This window comes from Elephas maximus, chromosome 13 (genome assembly GCF_024166365.1).
Source record: "Elephas maximus indicus isolate mEleMax1 chromosome 13, mEleMax1 primary haplotype, whole genome shotgun sequence".
NCBI classification, from domain to species: Eukaryota; Metazoa; Chordata; class Mammalia; order Proboscidea; family Elephantidae; genus Elephas; species Elephas maximus.
The window spans coordinates 44,104,369-44,117,464 of record NC_064831.1 but is presented as its reverse complement, the minus strand read 5'-3'; the positions used below and the strand labels follow the sequence as shown (position 1 = coordinate 44,117,464).

At 40.1% G+C, this 13,096-nt stretch overlaps 1 protein-coding gene across 3 annotated transcripts in view; it reads right to left on the bottom strand.

Moving 5' to 3' along the window:
* The window catches only part of RNF150 (ring finger protein 150), a 305,548-nt gene that overhangs the window by 178,679 nt on the left and 113,773 nt on the right, over nucleotides 1-13,096 (bottom strand). The window lies entirely within an intron of this gene.

Genomic DNA, 13,096 nt, shown 5'->3' with positions numbered 1-13,096 from the left:
AGTATTTACAGGTAAAATTACATGATCACTAAGATGTGCAATAAAATATTCTACTATATTCCACTCCAAAAAAGCATGTGGTGGATAGATGAAGCAGTATTGGTACATTGTAATGATTTTTGAAGCTGTATGATGGGAAACAGGGCTACTGTTCTTTCTATATTTGTTTATGTTTGAAAACTTCCACAATAAAAAGCTGAAAAAAATTTTTTTGAAGAAGGTCTCTCATTTACAAATGAGGAAGCTGAAGCCCCTATAGGTTAAGTAATCTGCCTAAGGTTACGCAGTCAGTATTGAAAGTTCTCTTGAACTGATGTCAAACCACATTCCCTGGAGTGGCTCTTCCAAGCTCTTTATGCCGTCCTTTTCTTTACATCAACATTTCTCTGTACTTTCAACCACTTTCTTTCTTTCCTCCAGTCTCCAAGGAAGTTTTCCTTTTTTTCCCAATACAAGCTTTCTTCAATCCTCAGCCTACCCAGAAACACCCTGACTTCTTAATTCCACTCTTCTTGCTTCTAGCACTGTCAATGTGACAACTCCGCTGGTTCCTCTCCATTACCAAGGTCTCTCCGTCGTACAACCACCTCTAAGTCCTCTCTCACCACTTTAGCCCGTTGCCTTCTGCCTGCATCCTTTCCTGACAACACCCGTTGTTTGCTCAGCCCTTTACAAGGTGTTTCCTGCCCCCACAACTCAAAACACCAGGCTTCTCAAAGTTGAAAACAGAACCTAATATCCAAATCATTTGCACATTTCTTAGTTTTCATGCTGTTTACGATCTCTGCAGCTGACTGACAACCTGTTTCTGTTTGAAACTCTCTTTGCTGCTGCTTTTCCTGTCCCACAGCTGTTTTGGTTCTCATCCCCTACCTGACTGTTCCCTTGGATCACCTCTTTCCATTACAATGGGGTTTTCCCAGATTTTGTTTCAAGCCCAGCTCTGTTCTCTTTGAAAATCTTCCCCACTGTCAAAGCCTTACCAATCACCTAGAGGTAAATCTCCCATCTGTATCTCACCTCTAACTTTTCCTGGAGGTCACACATCTCTCACAGGTGAAAGAGGTCTTAAAAACCATCTAGTCTATTATTCCTTTATCTCATGTGTGAATCCCCTCTACCAAGTAAAACCAGTCAAGATGTGCAAAAACGCTTTGTAAACTGTAAACTTCTATGAATATCAAGTACTATTACGATCCAGTTCTGTATTTCCAACTGTTGGCTGAATATCTCCTTGAACTTAAAATGCCTCAGGTGGCACTTATCATCTTTCTCAGGAAGCAGCTTCTTCTGCTAACACCCTACTTTCATGAAGGCACCATCATCATTTTAGTCATATGTGCGAGGTCTTGGTATCATCTTTGACTTTGTTAACCCTCTATAAAACTCATGTCCAATAATAACAAACATTTGTGTAATGTTTAGGGTTAACAGTCGCTTCAAACACACTATCTGATTTAATGCACATATTATAATTTCCTAACTGCTAAGAGAAAACAGGCTCAAAGATTAGAAAGGCTCATCCAAAGCCACAGAGCACAGAGATGAAAAGCAAGGACTTGAGTCCAGGTTTTTCTCCCTTAAATGTCTCACTAGTTCCTCTAAGGTGCCAAGTCCTTATATTCTGTGTCTTGAACCCACTCTCTCCTTTTTATGCCTATGGTCACAAGTTCAGTTCAGAAAGGGTCTCCTTATCATTTGTATGGACTCTCCTAACACTCTCTTGGTCTACCAGAAGTCTCTTAACTTCACCACGTTAACCATTTTGTACACTGTCTAAAGCATATAATCCTGTCATCCCTCTGCTTGTAAACCCTTTATTGTCTCTTCATTCCCTATCAGATAAAGCCCTAATGCCTCAGCTTGGCACTCAGGCCCTCTACCATGACCAACTATTCCTCTCTCTACACTGGGTACTGGGTACTGGATACTGGGTACTGGTTTACACTTGACAGCAACTAACAGCAAGAAGTCCCTGTACATTTTCTATATCATAAACAGTCAAAGTAACTACGTGGCCTCACTTTGCCTTGCCTTTAAATCTTTGCTCGTCTAAGCCTTCTGCCCCACCGGCCCTTTCCTAATGTCTTCACTGGCTGATGTCAGTACATGATGCTCCAGATGCAGGCAGCAGAGAAAGGAGTAGGGGAAATCAGAAAGGGTTCCCAGCTGTTCACTGCTTGCCAGTGTAATCACAAAAGCATTTAAGGAAAATAAAACAAACAAACAAACAAAAGCCACAAATCACTTGGCCAGCGTTCTGTAGTTGTATTCATACATAAATTACTTAAAAAGAAAGAAAAATAAAATCACCACGAAAACTACTAACCTATATTTCCTGATTCAAAGAAAGAAAGTGGGGAGGAGAGTGAATTTACTAAAATATTACACAGGTCTTTTACCCAGGAAGCACAAACGAGGGGAAGAGGATACAACCCCACATGAAGATCGCTGAGCAAGGGAGGAACAGAAGCTGAAGAGACCAGGACCAGAGCCCACAGATACAGAAAGCCTTCCCCTAGCGCTGCAGCCCTGATTTCGCACTTCTAGCCTCCTAAACTGTAAGAAAATAAATTTGTGCTTGTTAAAGCCACCTTGTGATATTTCTGTTATAGCAGCACTAGATAACTAAGACAGTTTAACAACACTGCTGGATTTTTTCCCTCCTCTTTCTCTGTGAGGCCGAGTTATACATTAAAAAAAAAAAAAAAAAAAAACTTTTGGCGGCAACTTTACAGCAACAAACCACATGAAAAAGAAAATTTACCCAAAGAATGTTTACTGTAATGAATAAAATGAGTTAAGGATTTCCTGAAACATAATTTCTGGCTCTTTATAGAATATACATCAACATTTTAATCTTGTTTACAAAATGAAATGTGTTCTTGAATCTCAGAATGTAAATAAATCAATGGCCTAGAATGAAAAGATCCACACCACATGTAAAATACCTTATAATTTTCAAGAAAATAATTTTAGGAATCTGTGGTTGACTGTTGCCTTCTAATTCCATATAATTGGTTTAAAATTATTTTCTCCAGGTTTGAATAAAAAAAGAAAAAAAAAAAAAGAAATCACCATCATGCCTTCTATGAGTCTTTTACTAAAATGTTATTTTAGTTCTTATTAGGTTAAGAAAATCAACGATCAGGCCCTTTTCATTTCAGTGGAAATTTTAGTGCAAAAGATCCCAGAACAAGATACAGCATTTAAAGTGACTTCTCCAGTGAGCTGTTTTCAGGCTTAGAAATATGTGCTGGATTTTCCTTATAATTGCCATCATCTCCCCCACCCTCACTGCCACATTCCCCAGCATCTGTTTAAGAGCTAAGCTGAGATTTACATTTCTGCCTTCTGGAAATGCATATGAAAACCTTTCCACATTTCCAAGTCTTCCTGAGCAAATGTCTCTTTCTCGGGTTTTTTAATGCCAACCAATTCAAATGGTTTTCTGAATAACAGGTACATCAACTACAGAAGGTTCCAACACCAAGTTTCTTTCTTTGGTCCTTTGATGGACCAAAGTTGATAGAGAGCTTAAATGCATAAACAGAATAGTTTAGCATTTTAAGGTTAGGCTCTAAATCCAGCCTGTAAATCAAAGTTAGCCAGGCAAACTGCCTGAGTCACCCATAAAGTACAACATAAACAGCTGGTTTGTGTGTAATGCACAACCTGGCTGGCAATTTTATCACCTCCTTTAACTTTCTGATAGTCAGTGCTTCTCTAGACTCTTAATTACTCAGCTTATTCATCCACAAAGCACTCTCTTCTCAATTTCTTGGCCACTGGAGGTTTTGTTGGTTTGTTATTATTTGATTTTATTTTATTTGTCAATAGCAAGAAAAATCCTTAAAATCTTTCATACATATGTTTTGCAGACTTCTCCAAGTGTATAAGGCTTGACTGTCCCATTGCCTATGGCGTACTTTCCAGATTGACTCTTTGGTCGGTGGGTATATTAAAGATATTTTTCTCTTCTTCTCCCCTCTCTGGCAAGCAGAGTATCATTTAGGTAATTTATATACAGACATTCTGCGACTCCACAGTCTAAGGTCACGTTAAAAGGCAGTGCAGTTTATACCTTGTACAAGGGCACCTGTCAAAGGGGCAAATGCAGGCTGGAAGCCAACCTATTCTCACGGAGCTGCGTGTGCTCAGGGGATTTTTCAAATTCTCCCAGAGGTATCTTCCAAGGTGGTCTGGCTCTGGAAAACACCCTTCCTGTGTTTGGCCTGCTTGCATTGCCTCTTCCTACTGCCCAGGAGAGTAGGAGGTTGTGGGCATCTTCACTTATATATTTCTAAACAGTCAGAACATTGCTAACCCTATGAATCACGGCTGGCCATACAATTCCTACATAGCTCAGTCTGCCAATTAGACTAAAAGCTAGAGGATGTAGTATTGTTTCATGATTTTTTTTTTTTTTTCTCAGAAGCTCTTAGCGATCTTAAGCTGTTTCATCTGGTTAGATTATCGAGTAAGATCTGTGGAGGCTTGAGGATGAGATCTTGGCTAGACTAGACCCTTCGCAGTGGACATGAAAATAAACAAACACTGTGGTTTAGCTGCATAGAACAGATAAGCCCTTTCTTATCCTCTCCATTTTGGCTGCACAGTCCAGTAAAGCACAGTTATCTTATTCAAAAACACCACATTCCCTTTGAGTAACAAAAAATCTAGGGCCAGGAGGTAACAGTGGAAAAGAGGCATAATCACTAAATCTGCCCCTCCACTTGGCTTTTGGGGCCTTTTGTTCCTTTGGCTAACAATGGAGGTATACGATACATTCCTTGCCTGAAAACTTGAAAACTAAACATACGGATCAAATCAGAAGGACATCTGATAAAACTTAAAGACAATTTGGCTTCAAAGACAGACGTGCTTTCCATTTCCAAATGCTTTAATCTTTTGGTCCAGATCCCTGTATTTTTACCACAGGCCCTTGGGGAAACAGATGTGTCCCACGGTTACAGGTAAACGCCTAAGAAGTGAAAACCAGGCCATCAGTGATGCTCCATGCCAAAGTCCATCTGTCCTCAGCACCCCACACCCCAAGCTCCACGCACAAGAAACTGTGAATGAAATAAACTTTTGTGGCAGTAGGACTCAAAAGGGAAAATATGAGACGTTAGCTGAGCCACACAGCGTGCTAATTCCACCTGCAACCTGTGAACAGAGGAGAATTTGCATTGCGACCCATGCTTCACTCCTCATCCAAGCAGAATCCTGGGAAAGCAGCTGCAGCGACACAGCAATTGGAGGACCAGCAAATGTGCTAAGACACTGGTGCCAATTTTAGGGAGTGAGGGGTGATGGGAATGAAAGGCCTCTCTACGCAGTAAAAATGGTCTCTGTGGACGGTTAGCTGGCACACAATTTGGGATCCAGCAGCCTTATGATCTGTTTGCACCAGGGGAACTGCTATAGCCTGACAGAGGAACAGCTCACTGGAAGCCTCAGATTTTTCAGCTTATGTTCTTCTTTCATGATTTTATTTTATTTTTCCCACTTATAAAAAGAACATATGGACTTTGTTAGAGGGGCCGTTGTGGAATTTATAGAGTGACAAAGGCAAAATATGGTTAAGCATCCTTAAAAATGTTACATTACTGGCTTAATGGCTTTGTACAGATGGCAGTGAGGTGATGCCTTTGGAAACTTTTTGTTTGATTGACTGTCTATGTTACAACTCATTTCTTAACCTGAAGATAAAATACCATTCAGCGACCAAGCAAGTTTAAAAATCTCAATATGTACTAAATACTTTAAGTTTATAGCATTTTCCACGCTCTAATACACCCTTTTATTCATTCTGGATACCCAAAAGATAAACGAATCAACTGGGGAAGTAGACTGGCTCAAGTGTTAGAGACAAACCAATATCAACTTCAGAAAGGTTTTTTTATGGCATTTCTGAGTCTGCTTTTCTTACGGGCTTTTCATTATATAAGGTGTCAAAACCTGTCTATGTCACCTAAATAATGTATGACAAAAATTTCTGGCAGAATATTAGTGAAGACAGGTCTGTTGTTCCACTCAAGTGATTGTCAAAAACATTTACCTAAACTCATTTCCCCCAACAACTTTCCATCTAAATTTGCCACACTGCAGGCGACTGAATTCTTTTTTCTCACCTCACACTCCCACTGATAGCAGGATCTCATCCTTCGATGGAGTTTGGGAAGTGTTTGTAGATACTGCTGGACTCATCATCTACCAGGTTAAGGGATAATAAGAGACAATTTGTATGCATTAAATGCCTTCCTTTATTATTTACTCAACTAGTAGTTATTGTGCACCTACAATGCAATCTAATGTCGTCCAACAAATATGTGAGCCACAAATGGAATCTAAAATAGTTACCACGTAAGTAAAAAAGAAACACGTGACATCAATTTTAAAATATTTTATTTAACCCAAAAAATCCAAAATATTATTCTAACCTAAAATCAGCTTAAAAGTTAATGAGATATTCTATGTTCTTTATACAAAGTCTTCAAAATCTAGTATTTTGCACCTTCAACATCTATCTCTATTCATATAGCCACATTTCAAGTACTCAACAACCATATGTGGCTACTGGCTACCATATTGGACAGCACGTCTCTTGACAAACTGAACAATAATAAGCCACCTCTGTGCTTTCCTGCTCCCCTTACATGTTTACTCTGTTCTCTCTGCTAGAATGTTCTCGCACTTTATGCATACATTCATTTAACATGTATTAAATGCCAGTTTGTGGTAATATGGAAGAATAGATAGCCTGAAACCCTCCCCTTATAAGATATAAGAACAAAATCTCATCTTCTGAATCATCTGTATCAAATATGGGTGAAACTTAGGTGTATGCCATCCTAGGGCAAAAGTCCTCTTCATATGTGAACCTGTGAAATCTAGAATAAGTTATTTGCTTCCAAAGCGCAATGGTGGAATAGGCACAAGGTACACATTTCCATTACAAATGAGCTGCCTCATTCTCCCAGTCCATCCCCATTCCCTCTGCCCCAGCAAGCCCCATTCTTCTGCCCCTTGGGCAGGGCAGCATCACATCCCTGAGCTTTGAGCAGCACCCCATCCCCCAGTACTCCTTATAGGCAGCCTCACACTCCAGAAACAAGTTGGTGAAGCCCTAACTCTGTTAAGCCAAGGAGGCCATGACTCCACCCTTTGAAACCAGTGCAGCCCTGCTTCTAACGTTCCTTCCAGCAGTTCTGCTGATCTCTGAGTTGCTCCAGAGATGGTCCTTTTCTTTTCTTGGAGGACAGCAGATGTAGCTCCTTTGGCCTGTTCCCTCCTATAGAATTCCAAGAGGCAGACAGCATTTTTTCCTTTCATTCTTTCTCTATCCCCTTCAGTCTAAGCTGATGGGTTTTCTGCTGTGGTAGTTGGCTAGATCCACCAGTCACAGGCTTAATCTCTTTCATGAAAGATTGTGTAAGCCATCTCTCTTGTGAGAATACTAGGATACATGTCGTTAGTTAGTACAAAAGAATTTTCCAAATCTTTAAGTTTTGTTTTCATTTTGCACAGTTCTTTTTTAAGTCTATCTCTTTCCTCGTGCATTTTACTATACGTGGCAAGGAGAAACCACGGGTCCCCTTTAAGATACCGCTTAGAAATCTCCTCAGCCAAATATCCAAGTTCATCACTTATAAGTTCTATCTTCCACCAAACATTTGAATATAGTTCGGAAAAGTTCTTTGCCATTGCATAAAAAACATCACCCTTTTTCCACTGTCCAATCACATATCCATCAATTTCTTTTAAAGCCTCACCAGAAACACATTTCTAGCAACATTTTGTTGCTGGCACCATATGTATTCTCTAAGACAATAGAGATTTTCTCTATAGCTCCCCTCACTTCCTTCTGAGCCCTCACCAGAATTACCATTGACATCCATAATTCTATCAACAGTCTCTTCAAGGCAATCTAGGCTTTTACTGTTAGGCACCTTTAAACTTGTCCAGCCTCTACCCATTACCCAATTCCAAAACTGCTTCCATACTTTAGGTATCTCTTAGAGTAGCATCCCTACTTTTTGGTACCAAAGTCTCTCTTAGTTATCTAGTGCTGCTATAACAGAAATACCACAAGTGGATGGCTTTAACAAATGGAAACTTATTTCCTCACAGTTCAAGAGGCTAGAAGTCTGAATTCAGGGTGCCAGCTCTTCAGGGGAAGGTTTTCTGTCTCTGTTGTCTCTAGAGGAAAGTCCTTGTCTCTGAGCTTCTGCTCCAGGAAGTTCTTCATGTGGCTTAGCAACTCATTTCCCCCATCTCTGCTTTCTAGCTTGCTTGTTTAATCTTTTTTGTATCTCAAAAGAGATTGACTTAAAATTCATTTTACATTAATCCTGCCTCATTAACATAAAAAAGACAATCCATTCCCAAAAGGGATTATAACCACAGGCATAGAGATTAGGATTTACAATACATACTTTTGGGGGACATAATTCAACGCAAAACAGGGCACTGTTATATAAAAAAGTGTTATATAGACCATGAATTTATCTTTTTCTGAAAAAATATTTTCTTTGTCATATATTCCCATTGTTCAAGTGACACACATATACACACACATAAATTTATACAGTGAAAAGCCTCAGTGCCACTCTGGTTCCCCCTCTACCTAGTTCCCATCACTTCCATAGCAGGGACTGGCTAGCTGGGATCTAAACCTGCTTCCCCTTTCTCTTGGCACACAGCTAGACTATGTTTCCCAACCTCCCCTGCAATTAGAGATGACCCCGTGACTGAGCTCTGGTCAGGGAAATATGTGCCTCTTCCCAACCTGGCCCACAATATTCTCCTGGTTGCATTCTCCCTCTCTTTGTCTATCTACTGGCTGAATGTCAACACTTATAGCAACCTTCGGAGTCAAGTAAAAGAAGGTGAGCCTCCATCTGCCTTGGCCCCTGAATGACTGAACGAACGAGGACCCCTCCTTTCACTCATTGTCCAGACTGTATGGATGTACTCCAACATATTTAACTAGGTCTTTATTCACGGACACTAGGGTTAGATACTGATTTTCGATCTTTCCTGCATTAGAGGTTTTGAAAAGCCATTAGTTAATGAGCTTGATTTTTTTTTATTTTGATAAGTACATATACAACAAAACATTTTCCATTTCAAAATTTTTGAGATTTTGACATGTATAATTCAGTGACATAAATTACATTCATCATGTTGTACTACCATCACCACTGGCCATTTCCAATTTTTTCCACTACTACTAGCAGAATCTCAGTGCCCCTAAACAATGACTCCCTCTTCCCCACTCCATCCCACTCCTGATAACCACTAATAAATTTGAATCTCCATAGATTTGCCTTTTCTAGATACTTCATATAAGTGGAATCATACAATATTTGTCCTTTGGTAACTGACGTATTTCACTCAGCAAATTTTGTCCAATCCTGCTTGATCAACATGTGTATCAAAAAACAAACAAACAAACCCCTTGCCACGGAGTCAATTCCAACTTATAGCGACCCTATAGGACAGAGGAGAACTGCCCCATAGGGTTTCCAAGGATTCAAACTGCCGACTTTTTGGTTAGCAGCCATAGCTCTTAGCTACTGCACCACCAGGGTTTCTGTTGTTGTTGTTAGGTGCCATTGAGTCGGTTCCAACTCATAGTGACCCTGTGCACAACAGAACGAAACACTGCCTGGTCCTGCACCATCCTTACAATCGTTGTTATGCTTGAGCTCATTGTTGCAGCCACTATGTCAGTCCACCTCGTTGAGGGTCTTCCTCTTTTCCGCTGACCCTGTACTCTGCCAAGCATGACGTCCTTCTCCAGGGACTGATCCCTCCTGACAACATGTCCAAAGTATGTAAGACACAGTGTCGCCAACCTTGCATCTAAGGAGCATTCTGGTTGTACTTCTTTTAAGAAAGATTTGTTTGTTCTTTTGGCAGTCCATGGTATATTCAATATTCTTCGCCAACACCACAATTCAAAGGGGTCAATTCTTCGGTCTTCCTTATGCAATGTCCAGCTCTCACATGCATATGATGAGATTGAAAATACCATGGCTTAGGTCAGGTGCACCTTAGTCTCCAAGGTGACATCTTTGCTCTTCAACACTTTAAAGAGGTCCTTTGCAGCAGATTTACCCAATGCAACGCGTCTTTTGATTTCTTGACTGCTGCTTCCATGGCTGTTGATTGTGGATCCAAGTAAAATGAAATCCTTGACAACTTCAATCTTCTCTCCGTTTATCTCCGTTTATCATGATGTTGCTCATTAGTCCAGTTGTGAGGATTTTTGTTTTCTTTATGTTGAGGTGCAATCTATACTGAAGGATGTGGTCTTTGATCTTCATCAGTAAGTGCTTCAAGTCCTCTTCACTTTCAGCAAGCAAGGTTGTGTCATCTGCATAACACAGGTTGTTAATGAGTCTTCCTCCAATCCTGATGCCCCGTTCTTCTGCATATAGTCCAGCTTCTCGGATTATCTGCTCAGCATACAGATTGAATAGGTATGGTGAAAGAATACAACCCTGATGCAACCTTTCCTGACTTTAAACCAATCAGTATCCCCTTGTTCTGTCCAAATAACTGCCTCTTGATCTCTGTAAAGGTTCCTCATGAGCACAATTAAGTGTTCTGGAATTCCCATTCTTCCCAATGTTATCCATAATTTGTTACGATCCACACAGTCGAATGCCTTTGCATAGTCAATAAAACACAGGTAAACATCCTTCTGGTAGTCTCTGCTTTCAGCCAGGATCCATCTGACATCAGCAATGGTATCCCTGGTTCCACGTCCTCTTCTGAAACCGGCCTGAATTTCTGGCAGTTCCCTGTCAATATACCGCTACAGCCGTTTCTGAATGATCTCCAGCAAAATTTTGCTTGTGTGTGATATTCATGATATTGTTCTATAATTTCCACATTTGGTTGGATCACCTTTCTTGGGAATAGGCATAAATATGGATCTCTTCCAGTCAGTTGGCCAGGAAGCCAGGGTTTCTAGTGCAGAGTAAATCTAACAGGAACTTAAAGCTAGAATATAACAGATGATGGACTGAGGAGCTGAGAATACTTGGCTACTGATGGACACACTGTTGAAATCTCACTTTGCATGTTGCATACACACAGTGTCGAGACAAGCTGGAACCAAAAATCCCCTCTGTAGAGTTAATCATATTACTGCGTAGAGCCCTAGACAACTGCTCCATTCAAATGTTACTGATGTCATGTGAAAAGAGGCTGATGGGTTCACATTTGGCATTCATTTAGAGGTAGTGGCCAGAATGAGTCAGAATCCTTGATGATTAATCTTTGATATGCCTGGCCACAAATGGTGTTCGGTCACTTAGCCAGATGTTTCTTATGTATCGTTCTAAAGGACTGGAGTATGTCTCATAAACCACTTGCTTAGTCATTTAACTAGAGGGCTTGCTTTTGCCAATAGCTTGACAGTTTAAAAAGAATAAAAGCCTGTTTCTCCCCCTGGAAATTTTCTGGAATCTTGCCGTAATAATTACAGACAGTGCCCTTAGGAAATTCCAGCTGCTGTATGAATTTTACTGTCCGAAGAGAACACTCAAAAACAAAGTAAAAGAAAGCAACAATGCAACATCATGCTCCTTCATATCCTCCTTTCAAATTAAATATTGATTATGGTTTGGCAATTTATTTTCAAGCAAACACTGTTGAGTATTTGAGATGCTGAAATTTAGTGTTGGTGCTGGGATTATGGTGAAAACGAAGTGCTTCTTAAATTTAAAACACTGTAAAATTCCCAGTGGTAAACCAGATACCTCACTTTATCTTACATATTTTCCAATAGTGAAAATATCATTTCAAATAGAAACATAAATCCTATGAGTAAAGCCCTATACCCTAAAGGATAACTAATTATTTACTGTGTTTCCACTGATACAATGACATTAATTTAGGAATGATTCAGAAATTAAACCAGTTGCTGTACAGCTGGTTCTGGTTCATGGCGACCTCCCGTGTGTTAGAGTAGAACTGCGATCCACAGGATTTTCCATGGCTGAATTTTGGGAAGTAGATCACCAGGTCTGTCTTTTGAAGTACCTCCGGATGGGCTTGTATCTCTAATCTCTCAGTTAGCAGTGGAGTGTGTTAACTGTATCACCCAGGGAGGCCGTGAAGAAATTACCAATAAAAAAATTGCATTCGCTAAAACCAACATCAATTATTAAAATATGCTAAGATCTTTTACAATCATTTGCTTTGTCAATGAGTACTCAGGAAACCTTCTAAGAACGGGTGGCCTAGATATTTTCATAGCTATTCTCAAAGTCCCCCAAGAGCTAGCTGCATTTTCATGGAGAACCTAACTATATATAACTTATGAATATACTGACATTCCCTAAGATGAAAGTTTCTGTAGAAACCACAGAATGTACAGGCAAACATTTCCCCTGGGTTCTATCTTGGTTACTTAATATGTCATTTCCTTGATGATTTATAGAACCAGGCTGTACTGCCATATAATTCCAAGTAACTTACAGAGATAATCCCTATTGGCGTAGTTCATATTTCCTCCAGTACCATGAGAGAGGCTACGCAATACAGACCAGACATCCTCCTTCACGAACTCAGGATCAGGCATGCCAGACATATGGCAAACAGCCTCTCTGTACCTTTCCCCTGACCTCTATTCAACTTAAACCCCCAAAAAACCCTCTGCCGTCGACTCATAGCAACCCTCTTCAACGTAGGGAGAACTTAAATCAGAGTGCCCTTTAACACTTTATACACTAGAAAGGTTACAATGGAGCCCTGGTGGCACAATAGTTAAAGAGTTTTGCTGCTAACCAAAAGGTCAGCAGTCTGAATCCACCAGCCACTCCTTGGAAACCCTGTGGGGCAGTTCTACTCTGTCCTATAGGGTCACTATGAGTCGGAATCGACTCGAAGGCAATGGGTTAAAGTTACAATAAGGCATATGGTAAGTTTTTTTTTTTTTTTTAATTAAACCTTTGGTGTACAAAAAAAGCTTAAAAACACTGCCCTTACTATTGTTATTTTCATGGAAGTTAATTTCATTGGAAGTTAGATAACCTTAAATCATTGCAGAACTGGACCTCCTGATCAGGACTTA